Raw genomic sequence first — 18,696 nt, forward strand, 5'->3', positions numbered from 1 at the left:
TATTTATTCCTTATTGTCACCTTATTCAACTGCCTGTAATCAATGCACATCCGTAGGGAACCATCTTTCTTTCGCACAAATAAGACTGGCGCTCCCCATGGTGATGAACTAGGCCTAATGAATCCCTTTCCAAGTAAATCTTTCAATTGTGCCTTTAGCACTTTCAATTCTGCAGGAGCCATTCGGTAAGGAGGAATAGAAATAGGTTTGGTATCCGGCAACACATCAATAGCAAAATCAAACAATCTTTCCGGAGGAAGGCTTGGAAGTTCATCTGGGAACACATTCGGAAATTCATTCACTACGAAACGGATTGAAAAGTTGGCGACTTTGCTTCGGTGTCATGAACTCTAAGTAGATGATAAATATAGCCTTTAGCTATCATCTTTCTTTCCTTAAGGTAGGAAATAAACCTTCCCCTTGGAGATGCTGCATTACCCTTCCATTCAAGCACGGGCTCTCCAGGAAATTGAAATCGAACTACTTTCATTCGGCAATCAACATTAGCATAACATGAGGCCAACCAATCCATAACCATAATCACATCGAAATCTAACATTTCCATCTCAACTAAATCAAACTTAGTCTTGCGGTCACATATCACAATTACACAATTTTTGTATACTTGTCTAGCTACCATGGGTTCACCAACCGGAATAGATACCTCAAAAGGTTTAATTGGCTCGGGTTTCACACCAATATGACCAGCAATATATGGAGTAATATAAGATAGTGTAGAACCCGGATCTATCAATGCATATACGTCATGAGAAAATTCGGATAATATACTTGTAACCACATTCGGGGAGGACTCAAGATCCTATCGTCCGGCTAAAGCATAGATATGTGGCTGGATACCACCTGAACTAGATACTCCCCCTCTGTCTCTACCTCGACCTGCTGGAATCTGGAGGGGTCTGCCCTGTCGGGCGCACAGAAGAAGAACCAGCCGCTGATCCTGTGGGCTGAACCCCAACTCTACCACTCATTGATGGGCAATCTCGCATCATGTGCCCAACCTGGCCAAAGGCATAGCAAGCATCTGAACCTCGGTGATACTGTCCAGAATGTAGCTTACTGCACTGACTGCATCGCGGTACTAGTAGTCTCGTCTGGTTATAATCACCCCCAAACTGAGAACCTGAGGCTCTCCAACTCTTGCCCTGCCCTAAAGGAATAGAGAGGTCAAATTTCCTACCTGCAAATCGTGGAGGTGCACTGGTCGCCAACTGGCCTTAGTGTCGAGGATATGACTGCCTCGATCCCCCTCTATAGTCGCTACCTGCACCCATAGATCTGGCCCTCTTGCTTTGCCCTCTATTAATGTCACGCTCACCTCTTTATGGATGTTGTTACCCCTCTAGGTTCGGGGCATGGGCCTGAATGCGGGAAATATCCATCCCGTCGTGCAATAAAGCCATTAAACAAACTTTAAATAAATGTGGCCCTAAGCCACTCACAAATTTGTGCACTCTATCCCCCATGTCGGCCACCATAGTCGGAGCATATCTAGCCAATGAATTAAACTGAAGGCTATACTCCCGAGCACTCATATTTCCTTGCTTTAGATTTAGGAACCTATCCGCTCTAGCTCGGCTGACCTCAGGTGGAAAATAGTGGCGGATGAAGGCATTTACAAATTCATGCCAAATTGGAGGAGGTGAATTCTCTTTTCGTGAAGACATCCAATTATTATACCGTAAGACTGCCACATCCCGAAGTCTATCAGATGCTAACTCCACAGATTCAGTTTCGGAGGCATGAATAATCTTCAATGTTCTCAATACTTCATCAATGAAACCTTGCGCGTCTTCTTCCGACTTTGACCCTAAAAACTCTGGAGGATTCAAACTCATGAAATCACGGGCTCTAGTACTAACTACCCTGTCACTTGGACCCGAACTCTGTCGCTGTGCCTGGGCGGCAACTAACCGTGTCAATAGATGAATAGCCTCGGTCATTTGTTGACCCGAAGTAACTGGGGGAGGAACTAGAGGCATAGGAGCTGGAGCTGAAGCCCCCTCTTGTTCTTCTAAATTAGGTGGAGTGGGACGGGACAGGACCCCGTCGTGCCCAAAATATATGTACACAAAATGAGCAGTGGAACCTCCGGAATAGTGGAGTGCTCTCAAATCGGCTGATAGCTCCTATGAATCTGGATCACCTCCCTGTCTACCTATGGGCATGAACACAGCTTCCAAAGAGAAGGACGTCACTACCAATATTGTACGGAATATGTAAGGCATAAATAATAACAATGCATCAATAAGACAGGGGGATATCAAACGAAGAAGAATCTATAACTGACTGTCAATTTTAAGAGAAATAATGCATGCTGCCTTACTTCATAAACATCATCATCATGCCATCTAGACATGGTGTATACGCTGCCCACCTTAGCGGTGTCCGCCCGGCCATATAGGTGCGGTGTAATGTCATCATCATAATACATGCATAGTAACTCAAAGACAACTATACTTTATCGGGGTGACATAAGGTCGTGGACCCCCGATTCATTTATGGAGTATTCATAAGCATTCTGCCTCACCTTGAAGGAATCAGCATATAAGGTGAGTGTATACAATAAACAACATCAATGGATCATAGTTAGAATCATTAGCTTTAGGATCTTTAGACTTAACTCATCACCATCTCTATCATGCTCATGACATATCTCGTTTCTATATCTCATGTTAAGCTCCTTACAATCATAGGTTCATCATGGCCGGAATGTAAGAAAGTCATGGGAAAATAGGAAAATTCATGCCATGGGACTCATTGTCACGACCAGAACCGATGGGCCGTAACTAGTGCCCAAGTTGGACAATCGTATACGGACCGTTTAGATATAATCAGACTGATACTAAGGATAAAGTGAAAATCTATAAAAGCATACTGTAAACTCATAATGTCATATATCAGAAGGAACCGAGGAGTCACAGTCAACCAAACATAAAAAAAATACGTAAGCCGACAAGGCGGACACGATACATGGAAATATCCAAGACAAATTACATCTGTATAGCTGACCAGATCATATATATACAACCCACATATGTCTACAAACCTCTAAGAGTATAGTAAAGTCTATGTCAAAAGGATTTGTACCAAAATAACTCAAGCTCCGGAACAATGAAGCTCTCCAAGCAGCTGGGCGAAAGTCCTAAGCTGGAGGGTCACCAAACTGTGTGTTTGTACCTGCGGGCATGAAACGTAACCCCCGAAGAAAGGGGGTTAGTACGGAAAATGTACTGAGCATGTAAAACATGAAGTACAACAAAGAAGATCATGACTGAGCAAGAAGTTGACAGGAGACGAGAATGATAATCAAAGATATCAATGCATCTGTGCCATATAAGATGAGTCAGGCATATATATATATATATATAATATAGCGTACCCGGCCTATTATGGGACTCGATGAGTGAAATCATATATATACCGTACTCGGCCCTCTAGTGAGGAACTCGATGAAATCATCATATATATATATATACTGTACTCGACCCTCTAGTGAGGGACTCGATGAAATCATCATATATATATATACCGTACTCGGCCCTCTAGTGAGGGACTCGATGAAATAGTCATATATATACCGTACTCGGCCCTCTAGTGAGGGACTCGATGAAATAATCATATATATATACCGTACTCGGCCCTCTAGTGAAGGACTCGATGAAATAATCATATATATACCGTACTCGGCCCTCTAGTGAGGGACTCGATGAAATAATCATATATATACCGTACTCGGCCCTCTAGTGAGAGACTCAATAAAATCATCATATACATACCGTACCCCGCCCTCTAGTGAGGGACTCGGTATAATCAGGCCATAAAAATGTGTATGAATAGAATATTAGGAGCAATCATATATAAACTGAATCATCATTTGAGGCTTGAGAGAATAATTAGAACGAACCAACACTTAAGAATCAAAGACAGCTGTCATGTCATGTACTACCGAGAACTAGAGTTCATTGGAGTCATGTATGTACGTCGTTCGCTCACTTTATGTAATTCATGCCAAAGAGAAGGAAGGGATAACTTTACATACACTCTGGAGCATTTAGAGGTAGAGTCATCATCAATGGATAAAATTGAGAAAATCTAGAAGTAACTCTACATTTTCATATTCGCTTTGAAATCATAAACTTGAGTTCTCAAAACACAAAATCATCATTATCGTTGTCACCATCATAAAATAATTCTTGTGCTCGACACCATGAGAAGCTCTTAAGAACCATAGACTGTTAGCTTTTTAAAACAAGAAGGTTACGGAAACATTTATGGAATCATACCATAGGAATCATGCTTTTGAAAGAAAGGGACGAGCCTTAATATACCTGTTCAACCTCCTATTGGCTACGCCTATGCGTCCAAGCTCACAAGTCTACATTCGAGAGGATTCACACTAATGTTAGCCTCTTTATCTCACACTTATCCCAAGTTTCAAATCAAACTATTCTATATTTTGCCAAAAATCGGGCAGCATCTCCCCTGTTTATATGCCTAGCTAGAATTCTCAGTTCAACAACCAGCAACAATCACAATAATACCAACATGAATAGCATCATTTCAAACACCAAAGTATTCCTTAAACATCCCACACGCTTTTTTCGAACTTTCGTAACTAATTATCCCACCATACAATTAGTAACTACGCTAACTTGGCGAATAAACCGGTATTAAGGTAAATAGGAAGAGATTCATACCTTTCCCTTGGTAATAATGCTATATATTTACTTCTCCGCCTTGAGCTTAAGCCACAATGTGCCGTTTTACGATTTTGTAATCACAACTATACATTGTCTGGACTGGAATTCAGAAATTATTCTTGATCCGGGCTAAAATTTGATAGTTGGAGGTTGGGAGAACTCTCCAGAGTTTTTGGGAACATTTAGGGGTATTTGGTCTGAAAATAAGGGGATAATCCCCTTTATATAACATTTTAGAAGCTGCCTGCACCGACTCAAAAAGTGTTCAGCGCGTTCGCGGTGCATTCTGACGCGTTCACGCAGGCGTAATTTTCTCCCTGCGCGTTCGTTCCGTAAAAAGATCATAACTTTTGATCCCCATGTCGTGTGAGGGCCCACGAGCTACGGTTGGAAACCTCTTTCAATTATCTACAACGTTCATTCTTGGCGTGTTTCCTAATTCTAAACCTATAATAGCGTTTTGGCCCCTCCAAGTCAGATCATCCGAAAATGTTCCCGTAAATCATCCTTTTGGAGGGCTTGTGCTCACATTTAGCTTAAGGGTCCTTCTTAAGACTTGCTCAACTTCCCATGTACTACTCTTATAACTTTTCATATGTCCTTTATAAAACCCCAAAATGTGGGCCCCGCCTTAGCTTACGGTTACGGGGGCTTTGCATTAACTAACGTATGAACTAATTTACACCATACGGCCTCTAAATGTCATATATATATATAGTCTTATGCTCAGATCATAAAATCTTCATCCCTTGCCCGAGCCTGAAATTTGCTCAGCGCGTTCGCGCCCTGTGGTGGCGCATTCGCGCTGAGTTGGCCCTTGGCCTTCTTAGCCTGCCATCCTTGGCGCGCTCGCGCAAGCTACTTTCTTAGCCTGCCATCCCAACATGTAACATCCATAATTCTCTACTCCAATGTCCTATCGACGAGCGGTTTGTTGCATTGAGAACTAGACTCGACGAACTTCCTTTCTTTCACTCCATTCCTTATAGAACCTTCCGTTATGCCTTATATACATTCTTCACTCATTAAGTACACTTAATAATGCTTGCTCCTTATATTCCGAAGTGGTTTTACTTAACCATAACTCAGCATACTTATGTTTCAAATTGATAAGTACTTCTTCGAAGGTAAGGGCTGTGACATCCTTCTCCCCTTAAAAACATTCATCCTCGAATGTTGTAGCGTGCCCATCCTTAATATCTTTATTGAAAATTGTTCGATTACCATCTCTATTATTCCTTGTAGCAGGATTATATATTGCGATAAACCAATAATCATAGTTCGAACTGGTCTGTAGCTCACAGTATCTTCGAGTTCTTGTCAATACTCTCCCTTTAATTCCTCTGCCTCAAATCTTGCAATATAACTTATAATTATGAAGTTAGGGCAATTCTCACTTTCCCAAGGTTTGTTTTTCCAACATCGGTACGGTATACTTACCCTTGACTTCCATATTCCAGTGATAACTGAGTTAGCTATCATTCCTTGTTGGCTTTCCGGTATCCATTCCTATCTGTGGGGCATAACCTTACGCTGGTGGTTCATATAATTTAATAATACATACCCTTATGCTCAGTATAGTTAGTGACCCGCGATATACTTTCTAGTTTATGGTGATGCTGCTGCCTTTCCTTCTACACCCATATCGTTCTTCCTCTTTTTAGAGATCGCCACATCACTTATCGTTACTATCCTTTTGTTAAGATTTCTCATATTTCTCTTTTAATATCAAGATTTTCTTCCGTTGTTATCCAAAGTGTCTTTTGTACTCATCATCCATTTTGTCATTCCTTTTCATCATTCTCTTTGTGGTTAGCTTGCAGAGCTTTCTTACTCCCTTTATTTCTCTTTAGAATAAGTCGTTGCCTACTTAGATGCGGCAAAAATTTCCCTGGTCTAGAAATATCATATCTCACGCCGGCATGAAGTATTCTCTTGATCCACTTTAACTTCTTTTCATACCTGCTTGTGGATTGCTTATCTTTAATTCATTTTTGCTCCCTCTTAATACATCCTTGATATGCCATTACGTCCTGAATCTTGGCCTCTTTAAGCTAGCATCTTTCTTTCTTTGGAATTTTAACAGTTTTACACCTCATTTCAAAATTAGATATGCTCTTCCACTTCCACTATCAATCTTTTTATTCACTTAGCTCACTTATCTGAAATCTTCCTTGACTACTTATTTGCGTCCCACCTATGCGTTGTAGTTCTTCTAGTGTTCTGCCACCTCTTGTTCGTATCCTAAAATCCCTGCATCATACTCTGTTCTTTCGACCCCGAAGTCCATGAAATATTCCTTTAATCGCGCAAATCCGTTCTATTCTTAAATCATATTTTAGGAAGGCTCCTTCGTGTCCGAGGAAACCGTGCCGATATGACTACACATTTATCGCTTTATATACCTCTCAAGAGCTGGAAATCTCTTAGTATCATTGCAAGGCCTGACCATTCTTTCTCTTACTTTCCATCCCTATTGGTGATTACTATCTTTAGTCCCACTTATCGATGTCTGTTCTCTGACCCCACACATTCCTCTTTTGTTTCCATACAACCACACTTTATCCCTTTCGCATGCCTACCTTCGAACCTCATTCAAATAGTCCCTTGCCTTGCCCATCGTCCCTCTTGCAAACTTCACTCTCCCTCGTTCCTTACACTTAAGACATTCTAACCCTTTTACCTTCTATATACTTACTTTCTTCCTTTCCCTAGCGTTATGGCATTAGGACTTTCCAATTCTATCCTGTAGTGAAAACAACATCAACTTAACTTGTAGCATTTGTTACATTGACTCAATACCCTGTTCGATTAATGCCTTCAGTATATAGCAGCGTCGGTTGCTGGGACACATATACCAATTTGGCGCGGTCACCTATGGGATATCGTACTCATACATATATGTGCTTACTAACCCCTCACTTACAAAGTATCTCCAAATACTATTCGAACTCATCCTAATTCTAGAGTTGTGATGCACCTTCTTTCTCACCACTGATCTAGTCCGTTATCCTTCACGACCTCTTAAGGTTTCCAACCACTCCGCATACTCCAATTTACCTTAGGCTACTCTAGCTTCTCATCTGTCCCGTATCTCTAAATTTGTAAGACTTTTAGTACACTTCCCGGGGGGGAGGGGTCATGTTACACCTCTCATTTTCACATGTTGAGTTTTGCCAAATGCGAACTGTCTTAGCTTGGGAAGTAGGATAAACTCTTCGAGGTCATGGAGGCAGACATGCTCATTTTGGGTACATAATGGAGGAAAACCATGTTTAGCAAGTTTCGGAAAGGTTTAAGACTCGTCGGATCGTCGGAGCTAATGTTCGGAGAGAGTTGGCAAAAATAACACGGTCTGGCGCACTATGCGACACAACATGCGTTTAGCATGCACGACATGCGGCCACGTAGTTGCACCGCAAGTTGTGCCAGTGAAATGTTAAACCCTGGCAAGGTTTGCGACGCAACATGCGTCCCGCAAACATAACATGCGGTCCCGCATATGCGCCGCAAAGCGTGCCAGTGAACTCTGGTCAGCTGGTCTGTACTGCGGCATAGCATGCTGCTCGCAGGCATGCTTTGCGTCTCGCAAAGCGTGCCGCATGTTGTGTCGGTCCAGAATTTTCTGGACCACTATATATATATCAATCTCGACCCTAATCTCATATTTTCACCATATTTGGACAAGAAACCTCTAGAACCCTCTCTAACATTCATCCACACAAAAGTTCAAAGGGAAATCCATGATCAATAACATCAAATTCGGGCAACCAAGTGGATGAAACATATCTAGAGCTCATCCAATTCAAGAAAATCCTATGGAAGGTGAAGAAGGGTTTTGGTGAAAAAGGAAGGGTTCAACTCTAAGTTTGTTCCACCATCATCTAAGGTATGTTTCATGATTTTATTATGTTGTTTAAGGTATTGGAAGGTTAAAATACCTGCATTGTAGAAAAGCATAGCTAATGGGTCATTCAAGAGTGAATAGTATCATGGTTAAATGGTAGTTGGAAGGAAACATGAATGTTAGTGTGTGGTGAGTATGAATATGTTATAAAAGACATGTAGACCATGAGATAAGTGTGATACATGAGAAAATGCGATAGCGAACCCAAAACCATAAATGTGGGAAAAATTAAGAGAAATGGTGGATCATGGTCGTTGTGTATGAATGATGATTGTAAATTGCTATATTGTAATTGTTGTTGTGAGTGTTGGGAGCTGAAATAGAATATGGGAAACGTAGTAGAAACAAAGGAAATGCTGCCCAATTCTTCCTAGAAATAGTAGTGCGCTCTTATAATTTCGTGGCTAATGATGATATGAATTCTCTTGAAGGTATATACAAGGGCATTAAAGGAGATCGAGCAAGTGATTAGAATAGTAAACGCCAAAGGTATGTAAGGCTATCCCCTTTCTTTCAAAGGCATGATCCTTAGCCCCTGATTTCATAAATGTCCCCATATTCTCCTTGTTATCAAAAGTGAAAAGGTCTAGAATTCTAAGGCATGATTCCTATATTATGGCTTCATAAAGGTTTCCATATCTTCCTCTTTTTCAAAAGATAAATTTTTACGACTCCAAGGCATAATTCCTTTCCTTATAATTTACAGTTGTTTTCCCAAAAAGCCGTATTTTCCAAATCAGAGATTTATGATTCTGTGAGTTCTCCTGATAATAGAGATGAGCATGTTTTTATGATGATAATGATGATGTCAAAAATGAGGATATTTCTATGATGATTATGATGATGATGATTTTACGACTAAAAGTCTCAAGTTATGAGATGATTTTATTCATAGAGATTTCCATGTACAAGATATTTACATTATTATGATCACTATGATGAGAATGATTTTATGATAAAGGTTCCAAGTTTATGATTTTAAAACGACATCAGAACGTTGAGCAATTCATTGACTTCTTGATTTTATTCATGAATGGTGACGATGTTTTCTCTGAGATTCCAAAAAGAAAAACACATGAATTGATTTCTTATAAGAGTATGACCCTATCTCATGCGTCCTCTTGATGTTATTATTCATATCTGTATTCTTTATTGATAGTCTCACCTTACAGTGATTGTTCTTTCAAGGTGAGACATGACGATCATGATTAATCCATAATATAGTCGGGGCTACCGACCTTACGTCACTCCGATAGGACCATAGCTTTTCCTTGGGCTCTCATGCATGCTATGTATATTATATATATGTATATGTTATGAAAATGTTTTCAGGGGAAGTGGGGAAAGGTGAGGCGCTATAGACGCATAGCCACCTGGTCAGCTGGCATATCATGTTCTCATCCCGGACGTGGGATGCCCGGACGCGGGATATATGGGTGATGGATCGGGCCGTACGTTCCACAACAATATTTTGATACATGATGATATATGGATCGGGCTGCACGTTCCGCAGCAATATATGCTATGATGTATTATGAGTATGCATGCATGAATCTGCTTTAAGAGGCAAGCAGTTGCTGGTTGTTTTCTTGCATTATGTTCTTTTCTTATCACCCCTTATTTATTGATGTATACCTTACATACTCGGTACATTATTCGTACTGACGTCCATTTTCTTTGGACACTGTGTTCATGCCCACAGGTAGACAGGGAGACGGTGCGGATTCGTAGGAGACGTCTGTGGATTTATAGGAGCACTTCACTATTCCGGAGGTGCCATGTGGTTGATCCTTTTGTGTGTAATTGTATATGTCATCCAGTAGAGGCTCATAGGCACTCGATGTGGGTTATGTGGTTCCCAAACGTAGGAATTATGTATGCGTATAAGTATTTTTTAATATGTTTTTGGTACTAAAACATTATATTCTGTAATGAAACAGTAGATTTTTTCTTTAAAGCTAACAGGAAATCGATGGATGATCATTGAATGGGTTAAGGAACTGATAACATAAGCGGTGCTCGGCGGTTAGCCCCGGGTACCCGTCGTGGCCCCTAGTCGGGTCGTGACAGGTCACCCATCCTAGTATTACTCTCACCCCAGCACGCTTAACCTTGAAGTGCTAATGGGATCCGGTGTGTTAGTGCTGGCATGATCGCATCCACCCTACTGCGTGACTCTTACCACATAACCTAGAACAAGCTGAAACTCTAACGGATTCTGATAGATTCTCGTAATGCATTTCCCTCCAGATTAAAAGGATTTCTTACTCTTTCGACGAAGCAAATGCTATTTTAACCTTTGGAACTCCCGATGACAAGACATCAATCAACATATAAAACCGTTTTTCCATTCCTAAATGTTAAGATTCCTTGTAGCGATAAAACTTCTAGGCGCAGTAATCTATAAATACTTTGGTTATCAGTCCCTTCAAAACTTCCATTTTTCAACTATCAATGGTATCCTACAATAGTTGTACGCACATAAAAAGTTCCAATAAAAGACTCATATACCAGTAGTCGGCCTGTCCTCCTCTTGGTCTGGAGGCTATAGAGTGAAGTGTCCTCCTCATCGTGCTTGCACCATTCTGTTAGCCATCTCATCATGGCAATTGTTTGTATAGTTCTATGTCATATACCTTCGCAATTGATATAACTAGCGACTTGAGTTTTCACAAGGGTTCATTGTCACCAGCTCATTTTGATCAGCGCAATATCCTTGAATCATTTTCTTGCGATCTTATCTCTGCCTACTTTCATGTCTTCTCCTTGCATTTCCTTAGCTCGTCTTGTTTCATAAATCATTATTGCTTTTCGATTGCCCTATTGTCGGGTGTCATAATTCCTCCAATACCTTAGTCAGTCCTTGTGCTCGTACTCAAGCTTACTTGTTTCCCCCCTTAAAGGTTTTACCTTATAGTGTTGTATTTCATTGCCATTCTCGATCGAAATTTATGGGGATACTCGATGTAGTGATGTGCCCAACTGTCTGTCCAACCAGAATAGTACCTTTGATTCCAATAACTGATGCCCAATTTCCATTTGTGGCGTCATCATTATTTTATCATCCCATATCAATGTGTCCTATACTTTCCTTTTAATCAATCTGTAGCAATCACATACAAATCATCTTTGTTATCTCTTAAATCCTTGGTTCTCGTCCTTAAATTTTAGGAAATTTTTGACAGAGTTTCCCTATACTTCTTACTATCCAACTCCTGTACGCAGCCCAGAAAATACATGCAATGCCTCACAGGGCCAAATATACACATGCGTAACACACCTTAGCCTCACAGGGCTCTCAATATTGAACAGAAATGCTAATACAACGAAACTTACCTCATGCGTCACAACTCAGAATATACTTGAACTTTTAGCAATCGTCCTTGTAGGTTTCCCTGGTCACTTTCTCTTCCATTCATAGGCTATATATTTCAATAATACTTGCAACATTCTTACTATATTTGACTTATAATCCTTTTTACCATTACTTGCCTCTGTAATAATTCGTTGAACTTCTGTCGTCTCTGTAATCCCCATATTGTCATCCTCTTCCTTCGTCAACACCATTCTTCTGTTGAAATTAAGGGTTAGTACAAGGAATTTTATTTCCTACGACTTGGCTCTCATCGCACGATCTAAGATAGAAAGAAAGATAACATCCTAAATGTCCTGTAGCTTCCTGTTTATTGATGTGGTGCACAACACACCGATAAATAAGACTCTACTAGACACGGTCTGTAGACACTCCAAGGATGAACTGCTCTGATACTACTTCTGTCACGACCTGAACCGATGGGCCGTGACTAGTGCCCGAGTTGGACACTCGTATACGGACCGGTTAGATATAATCAGACTGATACTAAGGATAATGTGAAAATCTATAAAAGTATACTGTAAACTCATAATGTCATATATCAGAATGAACCGATCTCCTGAGGAGTCACAGTCAACCAAACATAACAAAATACGTAAGCCGGCAAGGTTGACACGATACACGGAAATATCCAAGACGAATTACATCTGTATAGCTGACCAGATCATATATATACAACCCACATATGTCTACACACTTCTAAGAGTATAGTAAAGTCTATGTAAAAAGGATCTGTACCAAAATAACTCAAGCTCCGAAACAATGGAGCTCTCCAAGCAGCTGGGCGAAAGTCCTAAGCTGGAGGGTCACCAAACTGTGTGTCTGTACCTGCGGGCATGAAACGCAGCCACCGAAGAAAGGGGGTCAGTACGGAAAATGTACTGAGCATGTAAATCATGAAGTACAACAAAGAAGATCATGACTGAGCAAGAAGTTGACAGGAGACGAGTACGATAATCAAAGATATCAATGCATCTGTGCCTTATAAGATGAGTCATGCATATATATATATATAATATACCGTACCCGGCCCATTATAGGACTCGGTAAGTGAAATCATATATATACCGTACTCGGCCCTCTAGTGAGGGACTCGATGAAATCATCATATATATATATATATACCGTACTCGGCCCTCTGGTGAGGGACTCGATGAAATAGTCATATATATACTGTACTCGGCCCTCTAGTGAGGGACTCAATGAAATAATCATATACATACCGTACTCGGCCCTCTAGTGAGGGACTCGATGAAATAGTCAGATATATACCGTACTCGGCCCTCTAGTGACGGACTCGACGAAATAATCATATATATACCGTACTATGCCCTCTAGTGAGGGACTCGATGAAATAATCATATATATACCGTACTCGGCCCTCTAGTGAGGGACTCGATGAAATAATCATATATATACTGTACTCGACCCTCTAGTGACGGACTCGATGAAATAATCATATATATACCGTACTCGGCCCTCTAGTGAGGGACTCGATAAAATCATCATATACATACCGTACCCGGCCCTCTAGTGAGGGACTCGGTAAAATCAGGCCATAACAATGTGTATGAATAGAATATTAGGAGCAATCATATATAAACTGAATCATCATTTGAGGCTTGATGGAATAATTAGAACGAACCAACACTTGAGAATCAAAGACAACTGTCATGTCAAGTACTACCGAGAACTAGAGTTCATTGGAGTCATGTATGTACGTCGTACGCTGACTTTATGTAATTCATGCCAAAGAGAAGGAAGGGATAACTTTACATACACTCTGGAGCATTTAGAGGTAGAGTCATCATCAATGGATAAAATTGAGAAAATCTAGAAGTAACTCTACATTTTCATATTCGCTTTGAAATCATAAACTTGAGTTCTCAAAACACAAAATCATCATTATCGTTGTCACCATCATAAAATCATTCTTGTTCTCGACACCATGAGAAGCTCTTAAGAACCATGGACTTTTAGCTTTTGAAAACAAGAAGATTACGGAAACATTTATGGAATCATACCATAGGAATCATGCCTTTGAAAGAAAGGGACGAGCCTTAACATACCTGTTCAACCTCCTATTGGCTACGCCTATGCGTCCAAGCTCGCAAGTCTACATTCGAGAGGATTCACACTAATGTTAGCCTCTTTATCTCACACTTATCCCAAGTTTTAAATCAAACTATTCTATATTTTGCCGAAAATCGGGCAGCATCTCCCTTGTCTATATGCCTAGCCAGAATTCTCAATTCAACAACCAACAACAATCACAACAATACCAACATCAATAGCATCATTTCAAAAACCAAAGTATTCCCTAGAACAGCCCACACGCTGTTTTCCAACTTTCGTAGCGAATTAACCCACCATACAATTATTAACTACACTAACTTGGCGAATAAACCAGTATTAAGGTAAATAGGAAGAGATTCATACCTTTCCCTTTGTAATATTGCTATATATTCACTTCTCCGCCTTGAGCTTAAGCCATAATGTGCCGTTGTACGATTTTGTAATCACAACTATACATTGTCTGGACTGGAATTCAGAAATTATGCTTGATCCGGGCTAAAATTTGATAGTTGTAGGTTGGGAGAACTCTCCAGAGTTTTTGGGAACATTTAGGGGTGTTTGGTCTGAAAATAAGGGGATAATCCCCTTTATATAACATTTTAGAAGCTGCCTGCACCGACTCAAAAAGTGTTCAAAGCGTTCGCGGTGCCTTCTGGCGCGTTCGCGCAGGCTTAATTTTCTGCCTGCGCGTTCGTTCAGTAAAAAGGTCATAACGTTTGATCCCAATGTCATGTGAGGGCCCACGACCTACGGTAAGAAATATATTGCAATTATCTACAACGTTCATTATTGGAGTTTTTCTGAATTCCAAACTTATAATAGCGTTTTGGCCCCTCCAAATCAGATCATCCGAAAATGTTCCCGTAAATCATCCTTTTGGAGGGCTTGTGCTCACATTTAGCTTAAGGGTACTTCTTAAGACTTGCTCAACTTCCCATGTACTACTCTTATAACTTTTCATATGTCCTTTATAAAACCAGAAATTTGCTTAGCGCGTTCGCGCCCTATGGTGGCGCGTTAGCGCTGAGTTTGCCCTTGGCCTTCTGCGCGTTCGCGCAAGCTACTTTCCTAGCCTGCCATCCCAACTTGTAACATCCATAATTCTCTACTCCAATGTCCTATCGACGAGCGGTTTGTTGCATTGATTACTAGACTCGACGAACTTCATTTCTTTCACTCCATTACTTATTGAACCTTCTGGTATGCCTTATATACATTCTTCACTCATTAAATACACTTAATAATTCTTGATCCTTATATTCCAAAGTGGTTTTACTTAACTATAACACAGCATACCTATGTTTCAAATTGATAAGTACTTCTTCGAAGGTACGGGGTGTAACACTCATGCCTTAGAAGGAAAGGACTAGCCTTACATACCTTTTCGTTTAGCTATTCTATCACTTGATCTTTCTCCTTCGACGCTCACGTTTCTACCTTCAAGAGAGTTCGTATTATCGTTAGCTAATCGATTACATGAACATGATCAATCAAAGCTAGAGAAAATTGGACAGCATTTCCTTTGTTGATACTACTTTCCCATATTACATATCAACTCCCAAACATCTATAATTACCTTCACAACATCATAAGCAACAATCTTCATACTACTACATTATCCACATTTCACAATTTCACTTCAATTCGTCCATAATCATGGTCATAGTACACTAGTACGTTTTCTCATATATAATTCGTATCCCATGTCCTTAATGTCATTTATAACTTACTTATAATCACAACATATCAAGAATCACGACTCATTTCAAACTACTACACAAAATCTCATTACTCTCATCTTTCTACCCATTTTCTATCTTCTTTCATAATCTAAGTCTTTCAACCTCCCAATACTTTAAACAACATGGAATGATCATAAAACTTACCTTAGATAATGTGGGAATGAGCCTTGAATGGAAATACTTCACTTGATCCAAAACCCTAGTTCACTTCCAATGGGATTTCTTTGACTTGGATGAACCCTAATGAGTTTCTTGCACTAGATTCTCTTGGTTTGATGAAGTTGATCATGAATTTCTCTTGGGTTCTTGTAGATAAAGAGTGTGGAAGATTCTAGAGAGTTCTTGAGTTGTGGAGAAGAAATGAGAAAATGGGAAATGAAAATAATAAACTTGGGTCCTCTTATTTAAAACTTTAAAATCTTTCCCGACATAATTATACGGAGACTTATACGGACGTATAAACTTATACGGTCCGTATAAGTGACCGTGAAATCGCTTCAGCAACCACTCCTTTTTGTGACAATTATACGGCACATTATACGGTCCGTATAATTTTATCCGGTCTGTATAAGTGATCGTATAATCCCATCAGTGATGGACCTTCTCTGTGACTGTTATGTGGACCATTACACGGATCGTATAATATTATACGGACCGTATAATTTTTTTGCATAATCCATCTTTTCTCCGATCTTGTTCTTGTCACTTTGTTTGATCTCCAATCCTTATAGAACCTTCTTAAAACTTGTTTAACACCTCATTAAAAATCTAAGGGACGTTATAACTCTTCTCTAAGATACCATTAAGTCATCATTAACTTATTACTTGAAAATCTTTTCCGATACATAACGCATGCCTAGCCTTTCTTGGCAAACTTCTTTCTCTTACCTAGAATGCCTCTGAAATCTCAATTAGACCTATTAAATTCTATTTCTTGCTTGTTGAAACATCGTATACTTTGTACCCTTCGTTAGTCAATTCGATGTGCATCAATGAAACATTTTCCGAGGTGCAACATTCTTCCGCCCTTTTAGAACATTCGTCCTCGAATGTTAAACACTCGGGAATTCTATGAAAATTTTGCCAGAACTTTCCCCTGTAATATAGCACTACCATCCTGTCACAACATCCCATAATAACAATGCCTCATAGGGCCACAATGTCATAGTAATAAAGTTTTGCCACACACGACCTATATGCATAAAAGGAGAACATACATACCTCATAATCTTGATGTTTCATCTTGGATCTCTTTCGGGGGATGAAATAAGTGCGGGTACTTGGACTTCATAGTCTCTTTCGCTTCCCAAGTCATCTCTTCTTGGTTGTTGTTTCTACATAAAACCTTAACTGAGGGTACTTCTTTATTTCTAAGTCTCCGTACTTGCCTATCTAGTATGGCAACAGGTACTTCTTTATAAGCCAACCTTTCTGTCACTTGAACATCATCTATTGGAACAATCCTTGTAGGATCTCCAACACACTTACGGAGCATTAAGACATGGAAAACTGGATGGACTGATTCCAATTCTGGGGGTAGGTCCAATTCATAGGCTACTTGATGAGATCCAAGATGAAACAGCTTCACTTATCTTCAAAATGCAGGCACGACTAACCAGGCAAGTTCTAGATTACATACAAAACTAGAGAATATATCTACAAAACCTCACAACACATGGCATCAGGATTGTCAGCACACTAATCTCCCTGCTATAATTCTATACACAAGTTAACCCAATAATCTAAATGTCGCACAAAGAAGCATGCATGTCAATTAAACAACAAATTCCATTTTTCAAAAAAAATCGTAGGGGAGTACTTTTTCTCAAATCAAAACAAGACAGTCCTAAGTTAATCAAACCACCACCACATTAGTCAACAATACTTTACTTTATCTAAACACGACCTAAACATTCCAAGTTCAACAAGAAATAAACTCCTCAGGAAAAGAACCATGTCAAAGAAAAGCCGAGGGGGTCCTAAGCACATATATAACAAATCAAATACTCCCACCCCCAACTTAAAAAGTATGCAATGTCCCCAATGCAGTAAAAGTAAAACCAGGGAGTAGGAATACCTATGGCACACTAAGCGCGCTGCTCATCTCGCGACTCCTCGGTCTGCGATGTATCAGGTGGTGCAACCGCACCAACGACAATCTTTGTAGCAGCGTCAGCAACAGCATCAGTAGTGGTGCACTGGAGTAGGAAGAGGTCGTTACACCTCGGAAATTTCCCCGTGAACGTACAGTGAAAAGTTGCAGATTTGCATTTCGACCCAGTGGTCGTAAAACAAAATACGACACGTAAAGTAATTTACGGACCGTAAAGTGCCATCGTCTTCCAACTATCAAAACTTCAACTTTCTGTCAAATGTTGAAATGGTAATATACGACCCACAATGCGGACCGTAAATTGAAATACGGCCTGTAAACTGTGACCGTAAACCACCATGACTTACAGCAAACCTTTCTGTTCCTGATATGCTTAAATACGGCCATGAAAGACGGACCGTAAACCAGAATACGGCCCGTAAACTGGGTTTACGGCCACTGTACACCCCGACCACTGTTCACAAAATCAGCTTTTAAGTTTAAGTGTAAGGGACCTTTTTCACTCATTTTTCATTTCATATCCCCTCTCCTCTCTTCAAGAAAACTCTAGTATATTCCTTATCACTCATCCACTAAGATTCAAAGAGAATACATGATCAACAACACCTAGTTCATGAAAAGAAGAGTGTGAAACCCAAGTAAAGTACATCTTCATCAAAGAAACCAAAGGAGGTGAGATAGGGTTTTGGTGCTAGGGGAGAAACTCCACTCAAGACTTGTTCAACCATTATCCAAGGTAAGTTTCATGACCATTTCATGTTGTT

The sequence above is a fragment of the Lycium barbarum genome, chromosome 2 (genome assembly GCF_019175385.1).
Source record: "Lycium barbarum isolate Lr01 chromosome 2, ASM1917538v2, whole genome shotgun sequence".
Taxonomy (NCBI): Eukaryota; Viridiplantae; Streptophyta; class Magnoliopsida; order Solanales; family Solanaceae; genus Lycium; species Lycium barbarum.